Raw genomic sequence first — 23,292 nt, 5'->3', positions numbered from 1 at the left:
AAACTGACAAATGTCAACAAAGTTGATTTATTTTCCCTTACAGTTATATATGATATGCAACATTTTCCAAAATGCAATTTATATGTTGCCCACGACAACGACAACGACATTTTCATAATGTCCTGCCCCCTATTTGCTGCTCACCAATCAACCCATTAACCCCATCTCACCCATTCATGCTTGTCGTCCGTTAACCCTTTCACTTGTATCCTACTGAAATATCCTCCTTGCCTCGTTTGATTTAAACTATTCTTAACCAAATTATGACATGGCAATCCAATCGATATTTTGCTTGCAAACGTAGTGAAGCATAAGTCTCCCACCGTATATAGTGTATATATTCTTGATCAGCCTAACTATAATATAGTAATGTTTGCTTTGATATCATTACATCAAAATTAATAATGACAATTTGGCATATCTTCATTGGTTATCCAATGTAATCTATATAAGCAAAAATGTGGCTCAAAAACTAGAGGACCAATCCGCACCCAAAAGTACCAATGCTTCAGTATTAAAATGTTTTTAAAATATTTATTACTACATATAATACGCAATCGTTTATTTCGATATTAATTATTTAATTTGTATAAATTTCAGTATTAGATAACCAAGGTAGTATGTAAACGCGTATTCCAGACCAAATTGTAATACCCTGCGTGAGGGCATAACAAAAGGATTATTTCCTCAGAAGGACCGACCTCATTGTCGGGTGCAGTTTCCCAGTTTCAATTTCAGTTTCTGTGGAACCCTCAATGCTATCACTGCTATCATGTCGGTTTGTGTTTTGCGTCCTGGCGAAAGTTTAGCATACGCTGCTTAATGCGGCATGTTGCATTCGAGTCGGCCAACTATAATGCCCCCACACCCATTATAATGCCACGCCCCTATATCTATCGTGCATTGCCTTGACATAGAAACATGTGTTTGTGTTTCATTTTTTGTAAAGTATTTTGGCAAAATGCCATTATAATTATACATTGGGTTTGGCTGGCTGGATGGCTCTATATATATATATGTTTATATATGGAGTCAGTCTGGTATGTTTCATGCTACGAGTGCTGCCTGACAAAAACAGAGTCAGCCAAATCAGCAGCAGCAGCAGGAACCACAGCAACAACCACGGCAACAACCACGGCAACACGAACAACAATCAACGATGGTTGTTGCTTGTTGTTGGTTGGTTGTTGTTTGTTGTTTGTTGTCGCTGGCATTGTTCTTGTCGCTGTTTGGCGTTTGCATGGCAAATAAATCAAATTGCTTTTTAAATGGAATGATAGTGAAATGGGTGGGGGGGGTGTATTCCAAACGAATCCGAATAAAACGAAAACGTTTTCCAGATTTATCCATCTGCCTTTCCACTCTTCCCATTTCTCTTCCTTTTTTTTTTTTTCATTTTCCCACCTGAATATATATGTGTGTTTCGTAATCAAAATTTTGTCGACCAGTGTCGACGTCCACCGGAAGACTTTTTAAATTGCTTCAATCAATTTTAAAAACCGCACTTGAAGTGACGAAGTGAGGCGAAGCGAAATGGCTGCTAGCCAAAGTTAATGACCTATTCAGGAGTCTCGGTGGCAGTGGCATCTGGTATGATGCATTTTTAGCATCAGCCATGCGAGAAGCTGCACCATCCATCCTGTTGTGCAACCCCTTGCCTTCCGCTCCTCCTGTCGCCAGTTGCCAGTTGCCAGTTGCTGTTTCTGTTTCTGTTGCCAACTGCAGTGAAAAGTGACAAGTGCTTGTCCGATATTTCGGCCCACAAAGGAGCTGGGGGGGATTGTGTTTGGGGAATGGGGAATGGGTGTCCCAGCTCCGGCGACAGCCAACAATCCTTCTAGCCCCCCGGCGGGAATATGAATACCGATTTTGACAATGGAATGGGAACACCGGGAGCAAAACAAAGATCTTCAGCATTAGCCAAGGACACATACACAGGACCTGCATTGTGGGATGACTACCGACAACCGACTACCGACTACCGACTTGGCAGAAAGACGTGATAAGTCGAAAAAAGTGCCCAACGAGACAAACTTTGTAAGAGCTCACAATAGGGTCCTTCACAACGGATGACGCCGAAAGTCAATTTCGATGGATCTTGGCCAAGCACAATGTTGCGGGAATTCTAACAAAGGAACGAAACATATTGTCAACTCGATAGACTTTTAAGCGAATTAGCTTGTCAGTGTAATGAAATTGGGTAAATTAAAATTACTTATTATTTACTGTATACACTATAATTAAATACATTTTGCCTTCAGTAGAAAGTTGAGCGTCCTCAAGCTAGTATACTTAGGAATTTTCCTAGTGAAAGGAAAGAAACATCAATATTTCTGTTTAGTTTCAATAGAGTTAGTTCAACTCGATTGTTTACCTTTTTTATATAAAGCTATACACTTGAAACAAAGAATCAACTCCCAGCGAAATGCACTTAAATGAAGCTAGTTATATTTAACTCCTTTAGTTGAATATGGAAAGTGTAACTACATATATGACGGTAATTCTATAGAGTTTCCAACGAGTTACCTCAAACTACATTGTGATGAAAATGAGTAAATTAAACTCCATTTAATTTCCCCTGCTATCAAGAAGTACAAGGCTCTTTGAGCTATTTCCCGGATCATGTCTCTATCCATTAAATGTTTGCATGCCCTTCTCCGAAACCCCCTACCCCCTCCACCTCAACTCCTTCGACACCTCTGAGCTCCAACTCTCCGCCTGCTGAGACGAAATGTTTAATTGCACGCAAAACCGCAGGAGCTATTAAAATTGTAGTGCCGTATACGTAAATGAGAAAGTATGGGTACGACGCGATTTACATTAATTTGATTTCGTTTATTATTTGGAACGTTATGTGGCCGGCTCCACACCCCACAGTCATGTGCCCTGTGCCATGTGGCATATGACCTCTTCCCCCGTTTCTTACATCCTAGGGTCGCTAGTTCAGTTCGTTCGTGAGGTTTGCACGTAACTTAAATGGGCGGTTTGGCCTGACTCGCTTGATTAAATCGCCGAAATGAAATTTGCCGGGGGGGGGGGAAAAATTCACAGCTGGACGATGGCGCCACTGAAAGTTACATAAAGCACCCAGCTCCATTAAGCTCAAGTCAGATTTTAATCTATCCATACTTGCTATATACTAAAATACTAACACACCCATATGGGTGGTAAAGGGCAATGGTAGCTGAAGGATTAACGGAGCAAGTCCTCATTCACTTTCAATTTTTTATAACTACTTTGTTTTACTGAATAATTAAAATAGTTTAACTAACAGTATGTTTTTTTTACGCTTGCTTAAAGACAAATTTGAAAGCTTAAAAGATAAGTTTAATGCATCATAAATTGCAAGTAAATTAAGACACACTTAAATAACCTAGCCATATTTTACTTTTTACATTTTCTTTATGTAATTCATCACTTTCGTTTCTTGCAAGATTGTATGCAGCATCAGCTTATGCCATAAAACAGTGGGCAATGCTAAGGGCAGAGGTCCTGCACAGATTCAATAGCACAATCCGCTTGGCTTTAACGACTTACGCCGTTTGGCTCAAATAAGATAAACCGGGCGAAAAGCTCTTGGGGATTTCGCATCTTCCATCCCCTTATCTACACTTATTTTTTTTTAGTTGTAGTTGTAGTCTGAGACGCTAGATTTTTAATGTCCCCGCACTAACAGAAAGGGAGCAAAAGTTAAATTTTATGTTCGAAATTTTTATAGCTTTTCATTTTTGACATGCTCTCTTGCCAATCGCAATTGTCTGACAACTAAAACAAGTTGCCGTAACGGTTACACTCCCTTCACTAGCCTCACTAAAGGAAAAAAGAAATCCCTTGTCCAACGATTCTTTTCCCTTTTCGGCGCCCTTCGTTTTTGGATGACGCTTTACACTAAAAGTAAACGTGTCGGAGGCACTGGTAAAATATCCATAAAATGAACCAAGTTAGCACGTGACCCTCTATAAACCCACGAAGACGACGGGTCTGACGCTATTTGTCTCAGTCGTATGATAAACACTTGTAAAAAGTTCAAGCTAATTTCAGTATTTTTGGTAAATTGGCGTTCCTAACTAAAATTGTCTACATTGATTTTTAAATTCCATATTTTTATGCTTTCAATTGAAAGTTTTCAGTTTAACAATAATATGGCTAACAATTTAATTTCATGGATTGATGCTCACTTTTTTATAATCCAATAAAAGCAGCTTCGACTAAATCCATACTTTTTACAATTAAAAACTTAAATTATGCAAAAGAAAACATTATTTTTTAAAATTGGAATGGATAAATTTACTACCCATGTTTTTTTAAGTGTAAATTCTCGTAACATGCGCTTGTTTTCAAAGAAATTTTTTTCTACCACACTTCTAGCACTTATTTCTACCACTTCTTAGCACCTTCAATACTTTAAACGAACCTATTCTTTTGTAACATCTTGATTTAAATTTCATAATAGTAATTTTATATTGTTAATTAATAAATTTTATATTTTTCATACCTTTTTTTTGAGTGGAGAAAGTAAATCGGCTTACCACACAAAATCTCCACCTCTTCAATTTACATTGAAATTCCGTAGCTATGCTCACGAAATCAATTTATGCCAGACCAAATCAATCCCATACAAACCAAAGCAAAGTCTCAAAAACCGAGCGACCGACCCACTGTCGAAGGAAAAAGTCTCCAATGAATACGTCTTAAATGGCATCATAATTAATAGCACTTAATATCAATAAATTATTTGCAATGCGTGCCAGGTGAGCAGACATTTACTTTTGCTATTTGCTCCTGCTTTTGCTGTGGAAGCCAACAAAAAAAACTAAGCATCGACAGCTGTCCCATCCGCGTAATAAAGCAGACACGCCTCCAGGATAAGGCTTACCATTACCAGGAGGACAACACCCCCTTCATCAACAGAGCAGGGAGCAGGGAGCAGGGAAAAAAGCGTAATAACAACATCATCCTTCTCAGCCTTCGGGGCCCATTCGAAATTCTCCATCAACAAGGCCGCCAGCTAGGAGGTTTTGACACCAGACGCCCAGTCGCTAGAAGAGGCCATCAAGTGTTTTAATTAGCCCACCCAGACCCATAGACGACCCATAACACCGTGCACCATACACCCCATAGACCAGATGCCATTCCCTGTTCCCTGTTCCCTGTTTTCTGTTCCCTGTTCCCTGTTCCAAGGACCAACCGACAGAGCGACCGACACCGCCTGTCGGTAATTTATGTTTTATTTATGCAAAGATATTGCGGTCCGTCGTCCACTCCGCTCCACTTCTCGAGTCTGGGCAGATGTGAAATGTGAAGTGGAAGTTCAGTATTTGTGGGGTTTTTGGGAGGGGGGGGTTTTCGAGGGCGCCATTTCGCTGGGTTACGCGTTAATATGCAACATTGTTTAACTGATTGCAGTGGCCGTCGACGGCTAACGAACCCGTTAGCGGTCTGGTCAGGATCTGGAGGGTTTTGGTTTTGAGGCGAGCTAAATCATCGGGGTGGTTGGTTCGTTCCACCAAAGCCGAAACGGGAATAATGCAGATATTATAAACTGGCTAATGCAAGAGACTTCCGCATTCGGAAACGGAACCCTTGAAAATTGTTTTACAGAACCTATAAAGAAACTGTGTTGAAGGGGTCGGTATATCTGATCGAATATGGGGATAACGGGAGGATCAATCAGCAGCAGAAAAGTCAAGAAATTCGGAAATTATTCAAAGATGAGTTCTTAACTTGAATATCTTTAAAAAATTCTAATAATTTAAAATTCCAAAAACAGTCTTAAAAATGCCTTTAAATTTGTATTGCTATCAGTATACATTGCTTTCACACTTTTCGCACGAGTAAACGAAAAAACATGTGAAGCCTACCTATTGTAATGAAAAACTGATTGATTGGGATAACGCCGGCGGCAACCGCATACTTCAATTGAATGCTGCTGGTCATAAATCAAGCAGACCTGCAGAATTTCGCTTCCTTTGAGGGCTTTGCAACAAATAAATTGGCCACTTATTTTCTGTTTACCAAACAGCTTTTTCAAGTGGCTTTAAGTTGCAACTTTAATTGCCTGCACAACACAACTTCGCTTCGAAACGGGCGCACAAAAATAAATTCTGTTAGCTGTCGGGAAATTTGCACAGCTCTCAAACTGTGAGCCGATTTCCTCAAAAGTTCAGTCGGCCAAGAAACCCTACAGCATTTCTCTCCCCCTATTTTTCCCGCCATCGAGTTGCAGTTTATTATACGAACTTTACGTGGCGCATCTCCCTCTGTTTTTTGTGCACCAATCCCCCATGCAAACATTGCAACTTTAGTACACATTTTTTGAAATTTTTTATTTTTAAAATTTTACGTTTTTAAGTCGTTTTTATTTATATACCAGAGTTTTATTTAATAGTTGAAAGAAAGACACTTTATATGAGATCAAAATCATAATAAGATCAAGCTTATTTAATAACAATGAAATTTTAAGAATATAGTACGGATAGTGTCTTAGCAGACTTGATATCGCCTGGACCCTTAACAAACATAAGATCATAAATATGACTTTAACAAGGCGTTGGCAACTGAATGCGTGCTCATTATGAAAGTTCTTTGATGATATTTTATTTCTGCAAGGATCCTTGTATTGAGGTGGTACTTGGAATCACCCATTCCGTTTGCTCATGGCCTCGTCGTTCCGTAAAACCTCACCTTTTTCCTTTCTTTTTTTTCCTTTCCTTTTTGGCACACCTTGTGCTTAAGTGCAATGTTGCATTTTTTCCACGACACTTGTTATTTTTGTTTTGATGCATTACAAATTTCGTGGCAGCCACTTGGCGACGCCTCTCGACGATGATGTCGTTGCTTCGATGGCGATGCACGGGCACGGGCACGGCCACCCAAGCCAATTCCATCCAGGATTCCCCAGTCCCAGTCCCAATGGCATTTCCATTCCCAACTCTGGTTGCCTGGCTGGCTGGCTGGCTGGCTGGCTGGCTGTCAAGCGACCTGGCGGCAAAATAGACGGATAGACGACGACGAAGGAGAAAATATTTGTGCTAACCATCCAAGTTCTCCCCCTTCATCGCGCAAAAAGCGCCCGTAATTGCTTATGCAAATTTTCGCTGCAGTTTTCAACACGGCGCCCATATACCATACCTTTAATTCGCCCTCGGAAAGGTGAGACCCGACCCGACCCGACCCTACCCTTCATGTTGCCAAGTCGTCGTCCTTTTCGTCCTGGGATGAAGTTCTTACTCTGGCAGATAGAGATACCGACCCGGCTGCAGCTGCAGCTGATTCTTTGACTCCTGGCAGAAGGCACTTTAACGCGGTTTGCGAATTGTGTGGCCTGGCCTCGCAACCACAGCTCAGCACACAGATGGAGCAATCTGTGTACTGAGATTGTAGCCCGCAAATATGATGGTTTTTAAGGCGAAGTAAGCATTTCCACATCTATATTAGAGTCGGTAAACAAATTTCTAAAGGCAGCAGCACTTGGATATTGATCTTTAAAGGGTTCCTGTCCTTGGAATAATCATTTACCATTTCCTTACATTCCTGCTTTTTGTTTAAGTTTTGTGCATTTCTATGCATACTTTGTAGGGCAGTTCATTTAGTTCTCCAGATGAAAAGAGACGTTTAATATTTACAATTGAATAATGTAAAATATTTAACGGTTTCTAAATACTAAACGTTTATTATGAACCATTAAATAAGTTAGATTGATACTGAAAATTGCAATTTCGATTTCGTTGTTTTTAAAACTACTCCAAAGTCGAACTTAGTTTTTTGATATTATTTGCAAGACCTCTCGTGTATAGGAAATTCGCTTACCTTGGGTGAACTTAAACGTCGAATGAGCGTTATCCTTTACGATCTTCCCCTCAGTCGTTGCATCCCCCGTTTTCGAATCGATAAATGAAACCCCTGACTTTGGAATGAACCGAAATGTTTATTCGATAACCGAGTTCTATTGAATTAATATCACATCGGAGGGGAATCGAGTACCAGGAGGGTGGGATTGGGATGTGCAGGGGGTTGGTTATGGCTATGGCGATTCCATCCGCTCTTACCGCAATCGCGAACCGCTCACTGTTGCTTTTCTATTGCAATAGCTGTATAGCTATAGGTATTACTATTCCTGTTGCCAGGACAGCTGTCGTCGTGACAATGCAGTGGCTGTTGCTTTTGCTTTTGTTGCTGCTCTTGCTTTTGCTTTTGCTTTTGCTGTTCCTGCTGCATTCGCAACGGCAGCTGCATCTGCTGCTGCTGCTGCTGCTGCTGCTGCACCCTCGTCCTTCGACTCGCATGTTTCCTGTTTGCCATTTTTGTGCGCTGAAATAAATCCATCGTCAGTCCGGCATCAGACACACACACACACACATCGGGGTAAACCGGAATCATTGCTGGAGGCACTAGAAACTGGAATACATCAGGTAGGTGTCTATCTATCTACCCATCCATATATCGAGGTAACCCCCCTAATCAGCATGGAGCCCAAGTCCTGGGTTTTCCCGGTTTCCCGGTTTCCCAGGAGCACCACTTAATTGGCTGCGCCTGTCAATCAGCATTGCTCGCTTCCTCCTCACGTGTTCGGTTACGGATTGGATGGGTTATATTGGTGGGTATGTGGGGATTGGGTATATCCCGTATCCCAGGATATGGGTGGGACCATGACCATGGTCGATTAGGTGCCTAATAGGCGACCACTAACAGTTGATCGCCGCCATCACATTACACGCCACCGCCGAGAAGTGAGCTTTCTATTTCAAGGCCTTCCTTTGTGCCCGATTCACCTGCTCATTGCCACGTGCCAGCTTAAAAGTGTCAATTAAAATTAAAATTAAAATTAAATTAAACTATTTATATATACATTATGAAACAGTTTCTCTTATCTTGCAGGCTGTCATCGTCAGCGAATCGTCATGCTACTTCAAGCCAAGCACAAACATAAAAAACTATAAAAACAACCAAAACACGTGAAGCATCGAACAAAAAAAAGGACGAAGGAAAGTTTTGGCACCATAAGAACTTGCTTTTCAAAGGGACCTGGTAAGTTTTAGAGGATTTATACCAAAGAACTTTTTATTTGACCAATATATGAACATTTTTAGTTTGACCACTACTTTAAGTTTAACATGCTAACGAGAAAACGGACCAAAATGATTTAATGATTAGGATCATTGGAGCTGTTTAACCTAACTTTTTAGATACTTTTTTGTTCTTATAATAAACATAAATTTGTATTTGCCTTCTTAAATTATTTGTGATCATGATGGCTCCTAAATGTGTGGATGTACATTGCAAATGCTGTGGGTTCTTTGAATATTAGTCTAAAATATATAGGCTCCTTTAGATATATTATTTTTTATTTATTTATCTGTTTCAAGAAATATCACATAAAGAATATACTCCTTGCGTGCTACGACTTCATTTTCGCTTAGCTTATCGCACAATTGAAATTTAAACTAGAGCTCGTGATAGATTGTTTGGCGATAGTAGGTTCATAATTTATTTTTCTGATGCATGCTTGGTGGCTGTGCACGTGTGGGGCACGTATTGGAAAACACGTTGGTGTAATTGAGCATTTTTATTATTTTTATGCTCGCTTGACAGATAATTGTGGCCCAGGGGCGGACATTGGGATTGGGATTGGCTGTTAATTTACTTGTCACGCACGTGCCGCTCCCATTGTCCAAGAGACTAACTTATCGCAGTGGCTGTGTGTGCATCACGTGTGTGTAAATGCAAAAGTATAGCTAACTAACAGCACATGCCCCGCGGTTTCCCAGGAATCTCAATCCCATTTGAGGAATAAAAATGTCCTCTATTTTTTTCAACTTTTTCTAGGTGTGTTGAAAATGGTGTCTTAATATTTTTAAACCAAAAGAATTTAAATAGGAGCCAAAGAAATAACAAATGTGAAAGGCATTTTACTAATATATTGGGATATGTATCTATTACTAAGAATAGCTGAAAAACAAGATATCTAAAATCTAATTTAATATATTCAATATATACAATAATAATTTCATAGTATGCCTAAAAATCCCTAATGACGTCGTCGTATCGTATATCGTATATAATATGTTCTACCTTTATTTTAATATTTTCAAATTGAGGTTGAATATGTTTAGTATTGAAAATTATTTGATTGTATTTTATACAAATTTTTTGTATGAAACTTTGAATTCAATAATAATAAATTTATTTTAATAAATGTGTATACATGTGCCCCCCAAGTATTATTAGTTATAATAACTTATCATTCATAACATTTTCCTAGGCGCCTTTAAAAATAAAAAATAATTAAAAATTATTCGGCGCAAGACGTTACTTCTTGTGCATACATTTTATAATTTTTGTTCTCCAAAACCAAGTAAGGAATAATGAATTTATGCGCAACAAAATTAAATTGAAAGCAAATGCACGTGGTCTTTTTCATAGTAAAATTGGGAGCACAGGACTAAGAAAGCACAAAAAACAAATGAAGGCCAACAGGTCAAGCTGAAAAACAAGAACAAGAGGCAGCCAGATCATCTTTTGCCACTTACTCGCCCTGAAACAAATGGCAAACAGGTGTAAAAATGGTTAAGAGAAAAATAAATGGGGAAAATGTGTTTCGACAAGGGCCCGGCCGAAAGGCCGCAGTAGTGACCCCCTGACCCCCTGACCCCAAGGGCCATGCCCAAGCCCAAGCCCTGCGGCCTGCGACCTAAAATTATTAAATTCCGAAACGGCGATTAAAAAGTACAACGAAGGGGTGCCGGCTCGTCCTTCTATATAGCTATATAGAATCTCTCGCAGGGAGCAAAAGCTCCTTCTTTGCTGACAAATCCAGCGCAGATGGGGCTAAAAAAAATGAAATAAAAAACAAAAAAGGCGGAAAAAACAGGGGTTTTTGGGGGCCGAAAAATAACAAAAGCTTCAAAAGCCATTGAAAAACGGTTGCCCAGGCCGCGTGGTCTTGACCGTTCACATCTACAATCCACACCAATCCACCTCCATGGCGTCCCCTGAGCTCATGTCGTCAGCATGGGTCTCCTGCTTTTTTTTTATATGTATATAGCCAGTAGCCAGTCCTCTCGGGTTGAAACGATAAGCCTAGAAATGTTACAAACTGATTGTCCCGCCAGTATTTTAGTATTTTGGGGACAGATTAGGGAGCGGATGTGGCATAACGGCGAACCTACCGAAAACCCAAAACCCAAACCCCGAAACCCAGGCTAAATGCTTCATTTATACCCAAATCGAAATCCATGGAGTCATAAAGAAAGGCTCCTCCTCGGCTTTGGTTGAATTTTGAAAAGTATTTCTTTATTGACTTGACTACTGCATGAGAGCCCCCTCTCCCTGAAAAAAAAAGATCTGAGCGCGATACAAAAGAGTCAAATTGGTTCTGACATCGCATTGAGCATTCAACAGATACAGATATATACACCCATTTTGTAAGCGGAGTGACATAAAGGTTTCCCAAGTCAAACGTCGATTCGCATTACTGTCCCCTCGTTTTGTGCTTCCAACTTTTCCATTGTTTGCTGTATTTTTTTGGGGACTCCGGAGAAGAAGGGGCTTTGAGAGTAATACAAACATATTCAACATGTCACTTTGTGCTTTTGAATAATTTGCTGCAAATAGTATATATTTCTTGGTGTTATTTAGTTGGATACCTAATGCCAAATTGAAAATCGAAATTCCCACAACTTGTTTACTCTCAAAGCCAACCCGAAGACGACGACCCGTATGGCGATTTAAACAAACTGGATTAAATCGAGTGAATCTTTGGGTTTCTATTCCCCGGATTCTTGTGCACTTGTTTGTGCTTATACGGACTGCATTTATCCATGTGGCAGAAAGGCGGAGAACTGGAGACAGGTGTCCTGGTTGAGTGCACATCCACTGACGTTGACTTTGCTGCGTGGACAAGAAGCGTGCTTCCTGTGCGGAGATTGCGAGTTGCAACTGTTGTGTCCTCAGCTAGAAAACTACATAGCGACTCGTCGACTCGGGAAAGTCTTTAGCTCCTTTTGTTCACTCGGCTTAGTCCAACCATAAATATGCAATCGCATCAGCTGGATACCAAATACTTAATAAGCAAATCGAAGGAAATATAAATAAATTATTGAGCGGGTTTCTCGAAGTCTGAAAGAAAATGCTACATTTTTTTTATTTTTACTTTGAATAAGTAAGAAAATCACCCTAATAGCTGTCCTTTCTAAAATACTAGTCTTATTGAAATGGATTTGTCTGAAATTTTATATATTTAAAAAATGTGTAATTCTACAGACGAACGTGCAACCAAGCTGTTGTACAGGAAACGTGTACAAATAATACTACATTGTTTTTATGCCCTTGCTGAGCTGTAAGCCTTTAAGCGATTCACCTTAAATTGTAAAAGGGCAATATAAAACTTTTGCAGTCGTATTTTTTTATGTGCCAACGGAGGATCAAAATAATAAAATAAGAACAACCGACTACCGTGAAACAAATTATGTTGCATTGCTAAAATACATTTGCGGAACTTTTATTCAAATCAAACATTTATGGTAATTTTCCAAAAAAGTTATTTTGATATTGACAATACAAACTTGGTCCGCTCAAAAGTATTTTCCTATAGATTTGCCGCGAAAAGGAAAACCCGTGAGGGGAGAATTTTCTACGTGGGCAATTTTAGTATCCTGGTACTCGAACGCCCAAAAAAAGAGTGGTGAAGTGAAGGCATGAAAATGCGTAAGCAGAAAAGTTTGCAGCACACGAATGGATTTCCACAAAACAGTTTTGGGGTACATAAATCTAAATGAGCTTAGTGTGTGTAACGTCGCTGGGAAAAGAGATTTATTGTTTGATTCTGCAGCATCCACGCCCCCGAATTTCCACGCTTTCACCTCCGCCCAATCATTTTTGCACCTATAGCCACCCAAAGCTACCAAAGCTACCCATTCCAATTGGGCCTCGAGGCATTGGGCGAACGAAATCTTTATGGATTTCGCTATGTAGTTGGATTGACATCCCCCCTTCGACCGCCACATCCACATTTTTGGGATGGAGAAGGCGAGAGATTCAGGTACTAAATCCCATGCCCTGGGCTATAATCTCAGGGGGTTGTAACCGCACCTAACTTATTGCTGAAATCTCGTATGAAACCGACATATAACTCATAATACCCACATATATATAGGTATTTAAAAACAACGGAATTAAGCCGATTTGTCCTCAGATTTTCATATAACCAAAATGAATGGCTAACATTGTATGAAACTGGAATGGTGTCGTTATTTTTATTCATAAATGTAGCAAAACATCACTGCTATGTGCGAATAAACATATACAACTGGGATTTATTTACACAATAACACTTGAAACCGAAGAAACACTTTTTGTGGAAGTTTCGATTCCGCCCCATCCTTTCCTAATATATTTTTAGATTTTCTATGGCACCCAATCTCCAGCAGTTTTTTACACTCCCTAGGGTGCGGCAGATTTATAAACAGATATAGAATTTCCCTGCAGGCAGGCAGCTCCACGGGAATTTCCGGAGCAACCGAAAACGGCCTTGTATAAAAATATTATATATGCACACAAATTTTACAAGTTTTCCATTACTCATTGTAGCTAATTTCCATTATTCTCTTTGTCTTTGCAGATTACCAGGTTCTTGTTAAATGGGTGAGTTGAGCCCCAAGATCATGGGCAATTAATTTTTAAAAAACTTAAAAGTTTAAATGAATTGATGAAATTAAAAGTGTCGTGCTGAAATGGCATAAAGCATAAAGCAGCCACAATCGAATGCAATTATCTTCAGAAACAACAAAGTTATAAAACTTTTGCGGATCGTTAGACGCCACTTTACTCAGTCGATTTGATTAATGTTTCTGGGCCAATTTTCTATGGCAGAGTGCAATCTTTTTTTCTACCCCTTTTCGGTTTCAGTGGCAAGTGGCCCACATTGGCAGCAATTTTTTTTACTCATTACCGCCCACTTCCTACGCCAGACTTTCTTCCCCGTAGACATTGCAGGCGTATTATTCGTCTTTGGAGTTCCACGGAAAATAATTAACATGTCAGTTCGGTTTGCTCGTAAAACTTTTGCACACACCCTCACACCCACACAAAGGCACGCGAACTTCCGCCCACACTCACACACAGGCAACAAATAAAACAAAGGAAAAAATGGCAGTGTTTTGTCGCGTTGTGTTCCGCCTGCCAGAGTTAAAGAAAAGAGTCGAGCGAAATTCCGGTGAAAATTTCTTTTTAAAGAAAAGGAAAATGTTCTGCATTTTAATGGCTAAAATGTGTAAGAAATCAAAACATGCAATACAAGAAAGCAAAAGCAGGCCAAAAACACCAAGAACAATTTGTAGCGAGGTCATTCTTGCATCCATAACAAGAAAAACCGCAAATGAATGTATACAAATAGCCAACCAAGTGGAATGAGAAAAAAAAAAAAACTTCGAAAGAAAGTGCATTATTTCGTAATTAAATAAGGTACATTGTAGAGCAGCAAGAGAACTTATTTCTTTGCCGAGTTTGTGCTATGATGGTTCATAATATCTTTCCTAGTATGCACCTACGAATTATTACCGATTTTCGGTATCTTACCATTAATTTTTATGTCGAACGGTATTCGCTGAAGTGGACTCATTTATAGTTATAGTTAGAATAAAGGTCCTTCACTTGCAGTTCAATTACCTGCACTAAAAATATGTTGCAACAAATATCGTTTTATATACATGTCTTACATTTACGGCTTGATATATGTTTATTTTACATGAGTACTACACAAATGTTCTGCGAAATGTGTGAAAAAAGGTTACAACTTTGTGAAAGGTCTTCAATTGCGACTCGAATTTTACGTTATGAACCGGTGTTGTACAACCTTACCTCCTTCGTCCTTCTTGGCCCTTTTTTTTGTTTTTTTCTTCGCGTGGCTAATAAGATTCTCCACTTTTTCCAACGCCTGCTCTCTCGCTCACTCACACGCTCGCACTCTGTCGCTCTCTTGATGGCACTTTGCATGCAAATTGTGTTCTATTTGCATACTTTTTGCAGGCACTGGGATGCATATGCATGTGCAGACATACGTACACGGATAAAAAAATATTGAAAAAAGAAAAGAATAGATATTAACATATAAGATATATTTGTATTTTTTACTTAATCTTCAACATTGAAAGTTGTAGGAAACTTGGAGAAAAGGGGCTTGGGAAATGTTTTGTCAGTCTTATGACACCTTAAAATCCTTTACCCTGGGTAATATGACTCTAATACCATATTCGCATTTTTTTGACTGTACATATGTACGTAAGTATATCTGTCGCACATTATGTGTAGCCAGGTACTTATACTGCATTGTCTGAGTGCGAGTGGATGAGTGTGAGTGTCTATCCCCCTATGGGTTTTATAAGGAAGCTCCACCTTTTCACACAAACGTATATATCATCTCTGACTTTATTCCCCCTTCAAATATTACCGCTCATCTGCTAACGAAATTAAATCCAGATTCAGTATAAAAGTAGATATTGACAGTACAAACATGCGCTCCACAGGAACGACCTCAACCTTTCCACTTTTGGGTTCTAATCGGTTTTGGAAAGAACTAGTTATTAAAACTCACGATCCATTTTGATCCATTACTTGCTTTGGTATCTAAGACCATTTTACACTTGCTTAACTTTCGACTTATTTAATGGGTTTGTTACAAAATATATATACATATAGAAGGTCTGACGATTATTGAGACATGATGCCAGCTATCTGTTACCTTTTTATCCCCGATTGATGGTAATAAATATGTTTTTTCCTTTTCCCCCTAAAGCGTGCTGGGAAGCTAAAAACTTTTGCTGTGCGTTATAAGTATTCTATGATTCACACAATACATCAGCCCTCGCGAGTGCCTTCAAACTTTCATTCCTGACGAGGACAACAAACTGCAGTCACTTTGTTTGCCCTGGCCACACTGAGTAAAAGTGGAGTAGTGCTAGTGCGCTAGTAGTGCTAGTGAACTTTTCCAAACTGGGTGCGCTTCCTTGAGCTAAGTTTCTACCAAGTTGTTTCCAACATTTGTTCTGCTCCGTAGAAATTGAGAAACGGAGAAATGGAGAAATGGAGAAACGGAGAAATTTCTACATTTAGAATTATATAGAAGCGGAGAAACTGGAAACTTTTGGCGCCAGCTTAGCGGCGCTCAACTTTCAGCTTTTCCCTTTTTGGCAGGACTCTCAAGCGCTCATTTGTTAAGTTTGTTGGCAGGCCAAGTCGAGAATATGCGGCGGTTATATCAGGCTCAGACCAGCAGGAGAAGAGGAAGAGGTAGGCGGATGGGCGAAGGGCGAAGGCGGAAGAAAGGGGCATGGCCAGACAAAGGCTCCGTTCTTCGCTGGGCTTCCTGCCTACCATACGCCATATGCCATATGCATATGCACATAAATTTTGTTGCATTTCAAGTATTGCACACCAGCAGAGGACTCGGGGACTCCCATACTACTTCTACTTGTACTACCACTACTATTTCTACTTCTACTTGCACTTCTACTACCACTGGCTCAGCTCGAAAGGACTCTCAACCACTCAAAGGATGGCAAACAGAGCCGGCATACACACATCACTTGACTTGACTGTGGGGCCATGTGCCCTGGAAAAGTGACTTGCGTTGGGCTAAATTTTAGTGGGTTTGTCTAGCAGCTTGTCGTGGCACGTAAACCTAAACCAACCGAATTTGTCCATTACAATTGCATCCGAGCCCAATTCCGCTACCCCGCTGCGCATCCGCTGCGCATTCTCCCATGTAAATCGAACCCGGAGTCGAAGTCGAAGTCGGAAGAAAGATAACATTTTTCACAGGGAGTAGGGGAGTTCACGTTTGGCAGATGAAGGCGCTTCAAATGGGTTTTGTTGGCTCAGTTGGAAATAACATAATTGGGGCTTCCATGACACTATCTTTATTATGTCACGACATTTGAGGACTTATGTAAAGGGCGAATGAGCGAATAATTTTTTGACTTATTGATTAAGTTACATGTGTCGTCAGGTCCCCAAAATAATGAGTAGCTGTGAGCTACTTTCATGTCAAAAAACTAAAAGAAAAAGTAAATTCCTCTTTAAGGAATTCACTGACTTCACCGCCATTGTTGCCGTTTCTGCTTAAAGAGCGACTCAAGACCTAAGTCGAGAAATGTCGTCTTACGCTATTGTCCTGGCCAGTTTTAATCGAAAAATGCCATAAAATAAAATTAAAATTCGATAACACGCGACGGAGATGCTCAGTCAAGTGTGTGGCAAAAAAAAGCGAGAAAGCCGGAACACAGGGCAACAATTGAGAAAAAAAACAAGAACGCTATAGTGGAGTGCATCGACTACCAGATACCCGTTGTTCAGCTAAAGGGAGCCAAAGGGAGATGGAGATATGCAAGCAGCAAAGAAAGATTGTAAGGCGCCTCCTATTAAGGGGTATAAAAAGTGAAAAAGCTATCGACTTTGGTTAGGTTACCAAGACAGATATAAAATTCTCTACACCTTGTGATTTCCAAGATCTTGTTAAATCGTCTAGTATTTTCTATCTTTCCTGGTAACTTCCTTTTAGTATTATGACCTACAATGCCGTGTTTAGGATAATTGAACAGACTTCAGTACAAAAAGAAGGGGCTACTAATCCCCACTCTGGTTTCCAAGATCTGGTTGTGTTGTCTGAAAAATACAATCAATGTAAGATGCGTTTCACAGGTGTCTCCCGACCAACAATTATAAACACCCGAAACAAGGGTATAATTATACTACGCAGAAGCTGAAAACAATGGACCAGCAACGCTAGTGGGGGGCAAAGGCACCTGATACAATCAAACTTTGTTTGGATGAAAATAAATTTAAACTGCAGGAAGCGTCAAAGCGCATGAGAGCAACGGGGACATCAAAGGAGGCGAGTCGGGATTCTAGAGTTACCAGGGATGCTGCAGGATGCGAAGGCGAAGCCATGTCCATTCAGGTTCCTTTTGCAACACAGTATGTTGAATCGATTGAATGGTCTAGTTCAGGGTTGCCTAGTCTCATCCCTGCCTTGTTTTTGCAATTGCTCTGGGTGTAACTCCTAACTCCTAGCTCCTCTTCTAGTTCCCATTCAAAGAACTTCCCATAAGGGCATGTGGCTCTTTTGCCTTCCGTTGCTTTTTGCCACTAATGGCAACACTCTTGCACATGTGTTTTGGTGTTTTCTGTTCAATAAGCAAGTTTCGGGCACCCCTGGTCTGGTTTACACTGGAGACCGGATGTGGGTGGTTTGCCAGCATTGCCATGAAACTTGTCCCTGGATTGCAGAAAACAGAAGACCGGAAAAAAATAGAGATGTCGGCCAATGTCCTGTTACCCGTTCCACTACCGATTTCAACTTGTACCAAGAAATTGTCAGTTTCCCCCTGCTATTTCTTTCAAGGGGCTGTCCATACATGACATAATTATCGAGGGAGCGGGGGTCAAAGAAACTGTAGACCCAATTATTTTTTTGTTTGAAGAATTGATTAAATGAATGGGGCCGAGCGACAATTACAAAAAAACAAAGAGAAAATGGTATAGTCGACGGCATCGACTATCAGATACCCGTTACTCAGCTAAAAAAAATAAGCGCCACCTATCGTTTATTCATACCGGCTGTTTACGAGATTTCACTAACACGCCACATTCTAATCGATATTCCACTCATCGATACACGCCAGCAGCAATGTATCACGTATCCCGAATAGGTACATTTTTTACGCTCCTTTTTAACTGATCATGATTAGTAATCATGTGTGTTCAGCAGAACTATCGTAAGACTTCCATAAGTGATCAGGTATCATGTTGTTCTGCTGATCGCAGCAAATGATTCCCATATGTGTTAGATATCTAATCGAGTAAATCGATTTTGTCGCTTGGAATGGGTTATCTTTAATTTCGATATTTCCAAGATCCATACTTGTCGTTTTAAAATAAAGTGGTCTATATAAAAAATTCGATAACCAGAAAAAATGATTAGTTCGCGATATTTTTTCGGTACAAAATTGTGGACTTTTGTTTTTTATTCGCACTCCTTGACAGTCCTTAAGACATTTAAGCTATTACCCAACATTGTGCTATTCGCTGAGTCCCCCGACGAACTCGCACATTTCCTGTAGTTGTGCTTCCCTCTTCTTTACCCCCTCGCAACTAAAGCCGAACGTCTTAATTTTCTTGAAAGTCATTTTATAGTTGTTAAGTCCCGACCCCCTTGCATTTGTTCCACTTCACTCTGAAAGGCGGAGCTAACCCTTTTTGGTCGGCAGTCGACTCCATCGCTGCTGTTGCCGCTGCCTCCACCTTTTGTGTGCTCAAATCTCGAGACAATAATTTTTATGGCATAAAATTTTAGTTCAGCTCTTACTTTTTTTCTTCTCGGGGATGACAGAAATGGCTGTGGAGGTGGCGGAGGAGGGGGTATATGGAGAGGAAGGGACAATCGTGCCTTGTCGCCATGTAAAACCAAAGTAAATTGCCATTTTTTCTAAGCACTTATTTTTTACTGCTCTAAGGATGAGACTGGGGATGCAACTGAAAATGAGGATGGGGATGATGGTGAGGCCGAGGCCGAGGCTGGGGCTGAGGCTGGAACTGGGCTGGGGAGGCAGGAAAGTGACACAAGTGGCTGGCGTCAGGGGCTTAGAGCTTAGCCTCACAGTTTTGGCCCGCCTAACTGGCAAGTACACTGAAAGATTTCCTTACTTTGCTATTGAAGGCAATCAACATTCAATAGTTTTTTAATTAATTACATTTTTAGGGATCAGAATAAGCAACCAACATTTTAGATTTCGATTTATCTCTCTTAGATGTTTTTTATATTCCTTAAAATAATTAACATTACAGTCGAGTTTTGCTCAGTGCTGGCGAATAGAAAGAAGTTTCGCAGTTTCGCACAGAGCTTTGAAGTTTAGAGAGCTTCGAGATCTGCGTCAGCCATTTGTCGCGTCTAGACGGCGCTCCTTTGATATTCGCAACTGGAAAAACTGGCAAAAAGGAAAAAAAAAGCAAACAAAAAACGGGAAGTAGAGTGGTCCGGGAACAAGCAGTGTTACCGCGCTAAGACAAACAATGGTCAGAAGCGGCATGCCAGACGACGACACTAAGTAATAAGCTGTGCGTAGTTGGGCTTCTTATTCAGTACTCTTCAGCTTTGTCGGGTAAAGCTTTAGACGGCCACGCCTACAGGTCCATAAGGACCCATCTACCTCTCACCGCCATCCATCCCCCCATCCGCCTGCAACGGAGCGTTAAATGTTCTCCTAATTTTGCGCAAACGACTGTAAGAGGGTGGCCCAATTGAATTGAATGGCTCAGTGCGACGAGCTTCATGAGAAAAAGCCATCGTCTGGGTAAAATGAGGAGCAATCGTCTCGTTAAAAATGGCGCACCTCAAGTTTGAACCGCAAATCTGTTTTCTGAAGTGTGTCAACTGGTACACTCAAGCACCATTTTACTATCGGTTAACTCAATTGTATTTCCCTTGCTGATTTTAAGTTTTGTTACATCAAATTTCTTTAAAAGGTGTCTAAAAGTATACTACAATATATTTGCAATAAAAAAAACCTATGGACTCATTTTGAAGTACGACGCTTGGTTTATCCTTGGACTTTTCTGTTATTCTTTGTAAAACTTTATATTTATCCTTCGAAAATTCTTTTTTTTTGTTAAATATCTACCTGAAAACCGTTACTCGTTGAGTAAAAGGGTATAATAGATGGCATCGACTATAGAGTTATCATTTTCATATATAATTTCCTTGCCTACTTTTGGGCTTATCCATTTTTCTTTAGAGACCTTCAGGTTGGTCCTTCGAAAGTCCTTCGACTATCTTCGAACTATCCATTTTAATGTATTTTATCTCTCACTTTTGATCTCTTTTAATTGCAAATTTGTAGCGAATTATTTTATAATCAGCTCTAATGGAAATTCCCTCTTTTCGGGCACAGTTATCTTGGATCTGTGCCGCCATTTCACCATTGCACCTTCATATGCCAGCTTCAACTGCTCCTTGCTGGCGCCTAATGAAAATAAAGGGCGCTTTTTCGGGGCTTGGAATTGGACGCCGTCTTGCTGCGGCAGTCCAACTAAGCCGTAGTGCGGAAATTAGCAGATACACAGATAAATGGAGCCGGCTCCTGGCTTGGCCTATTACCAACTTGCCAGCTCCTCGCCAAAAATCCAGCTTTGGCTGCAACTGCATAGTGGTTATTTCTCACCTAGCCCACTAATTTCTTGAAGTTTGGTTTTTTGTCGGAGTACCACTATCTACAAGTGCCGAAAATGCAATAGTTTCAAGGAAAACACTTTGTTCTCAACCATTTTGTGTAATGTTTTTAATTTTTAACATTTAAATTAATTTAAAGTGACTTACAAAATATATATGCCTACTTTCAGGCATCTTTATAATTGATTTCGAACCCTATTTTTTCGTTGCACCCGTGATATATTCAGTTACATTTCGAACGAATTTATCTATCCCTGTTTGTAAATGTCATAATGGGGAACGCTTGTCAATCGATTCAATTGCAAATTGCGCCCCTAATGATCCGATTCTGGCGACACTGTCGACATTTGTAAGGTAAAATACACAACGAATGTGGACAGCATAATAGGCCTTGAGCGATTTAGGCCAGAGGCGATGGTAAATGCACTTTTTTACACCCCCCAAAACACAACTGTCGACAAAATGTAGCCACATATTGCCGCGAGTTCACATAATGCCAAGGACTTATCGGACAGACAGACAATTGGGCATCTCAGCGGTTGGTAATTTGGGGCTGGCTATATGGATCTAGTGGAATTACCCATTAATAGGCGTTGTTCCTGACGATGAATTCATAAATAAAGAATATATACCATGCCGCACAGCCTAATGGATCTCGGGGAGTGAGGACGTGGGCTCGGTGGAAATTACACCGACTGTCTGTCTGTCCATATACATATATCCAATACGATATGATTGATGCAAAGTTCGGTCCTCGCATATGTATGTCCACGTTTGCATGTACGTGTTTTATTATTATGCACACTGAGCACATGGCATAATGCGTGTTGGTTGGTAAAGCTCGTCGGTTTTGGGGAGTGGGTGCTCTACGGTCGTTGTTCGTTGTTCGTAGCTTGTAGCTTGTAGGTTGTAGGTTGTAGGTCGTAGGTCAAAGTGTGGGGCTGGAGCATGTAGAAGAGGAGCCATCCTCTCTGTGGTCAGGCCACATGACGTAAGCGCGATACTGAGTATATGTCGGGCCAAAACAAATTAAATTGTATTACAAAAATGGCGCGCACGTTGAATGGCGAATGGCGAATGGCGGGGGCTCTTCGCAAAATGGCAACGCAGTTGCGTGTAATATCTCGTGCGAATGTGTGCCCCTTGGTTGACGTGCCAGTGAGTAAGTGCATCGTAAATAAATAGCACAATATTGAGCTCAACGCCCGTTAACGATTTAAGCATAGAAATTCATAACGTCGGGGCAGGACGAAGGGTCGCCAAAATGACAGGACTCCGGGATGACGAGACTCCAGGACTCCAGGACTCCAGGACTCCTCGTTTCCAAGCATCAATTATTCAAGCGACGATCTGCGGGGTAGAGGATGGATGGCTCAGCTCAGATGGTAAATTATGCTGATATTATTTAAAATGAAACAAATAAAAAGCTTTAATAATGCGGAAAGCACTTTACGAGTATGGCGAGAGAAAAATGGGAAAAAAAGAAACTGAATTCCTGAAAATATAACTCAAATTATTCGTGTGATTACTCGAACAATTTTGAAAAAATTAAGGTTCCTAAAGAAAGTATATTAACTCCGTTTCCTTACTCGATTTTCTTCAGATCTCGGCCTGAATCATTATAATCGCAGCAATCAAGTCCAGCACTCTCGCAGGTTTCATGTCTGGGCGTAATTCCAATCAGGTCGTACCATGCACTACACTTAAAAAAAAAACTATGTAAATTTAAATTATGTAAATTTAATCATTAATGTTGTAAAAGTAGTTTTCGTTGTTAAGTGAGTTGTTTCTAAAAAGATTTCGACCTCCCATTAAACTAAAAGTAGGTTTTAAACCTAAAAAACGTTTACAATAATTGTAAATTTAGTACCTACTTTTGGTTTAACATGCGTGCTTTAAAAATATTCCAAGCCTTTTTAGACAATTTTTAAAGTATAGTTTAAATTACACGTTTTTACTTGCACCTATGGCTACATATTCTGTATTTCTAATTTATGATTAATATTTTGATTAGTGTGGTGCTAAGGGCTGAACAAAATCCATAGGGCAATCTTGTCTAGACTAAAAACCAA

General features: G+C 40.2%; 1 protein-coding gene across 3 annotated transcripts in view; it reads left to right on the top strand.

Annotated features, from left to right (window-relative positions):
- Positions 1-23,292, top strand: part of kek5 (kekkon 5) — a 99,949-nt gene that overhangs the window by 59,914 nt on the left and 16,743 nt on the right. Inside the window, exons 2-3 of one of the 3 annotated variants that reach the window (XM_017081636.4) lie at positions 8,878-9,027; positions 13,619-13,641. The gene's annotated coding sequence lies outside the window, so the exon portion shown is untranslated. Of the gene's footprint in view, positions 1-8,863; positions 9,028-13,618; positions 13,642-23,292 lie in introns of those variants that run through there. The other 2 variants (XM_065867616.2, XM_017081638.4) reach the window with 2 other exon arrangements.

This window comes from Drosophila suzukii, chromosome X (genome assembly GCF_043229965.1).
Source record: "Drosophila suzukii chromosome X, CBGP_Dsuzu_IsoJpt1.0, whole genome shotgun sequence".
NCBI classification, from domain to species: Eukaryota; Metazoa; Arthropoda; class Insecta; order Diptera; family Drosophilidae; genus Drosophila; species Drosophila suzukii.
The sequence above is the reverse complement of the archived record's forward strand: the minus strand, read 5'-3'. Positions and strand labels throughout refer to the sequence as shown.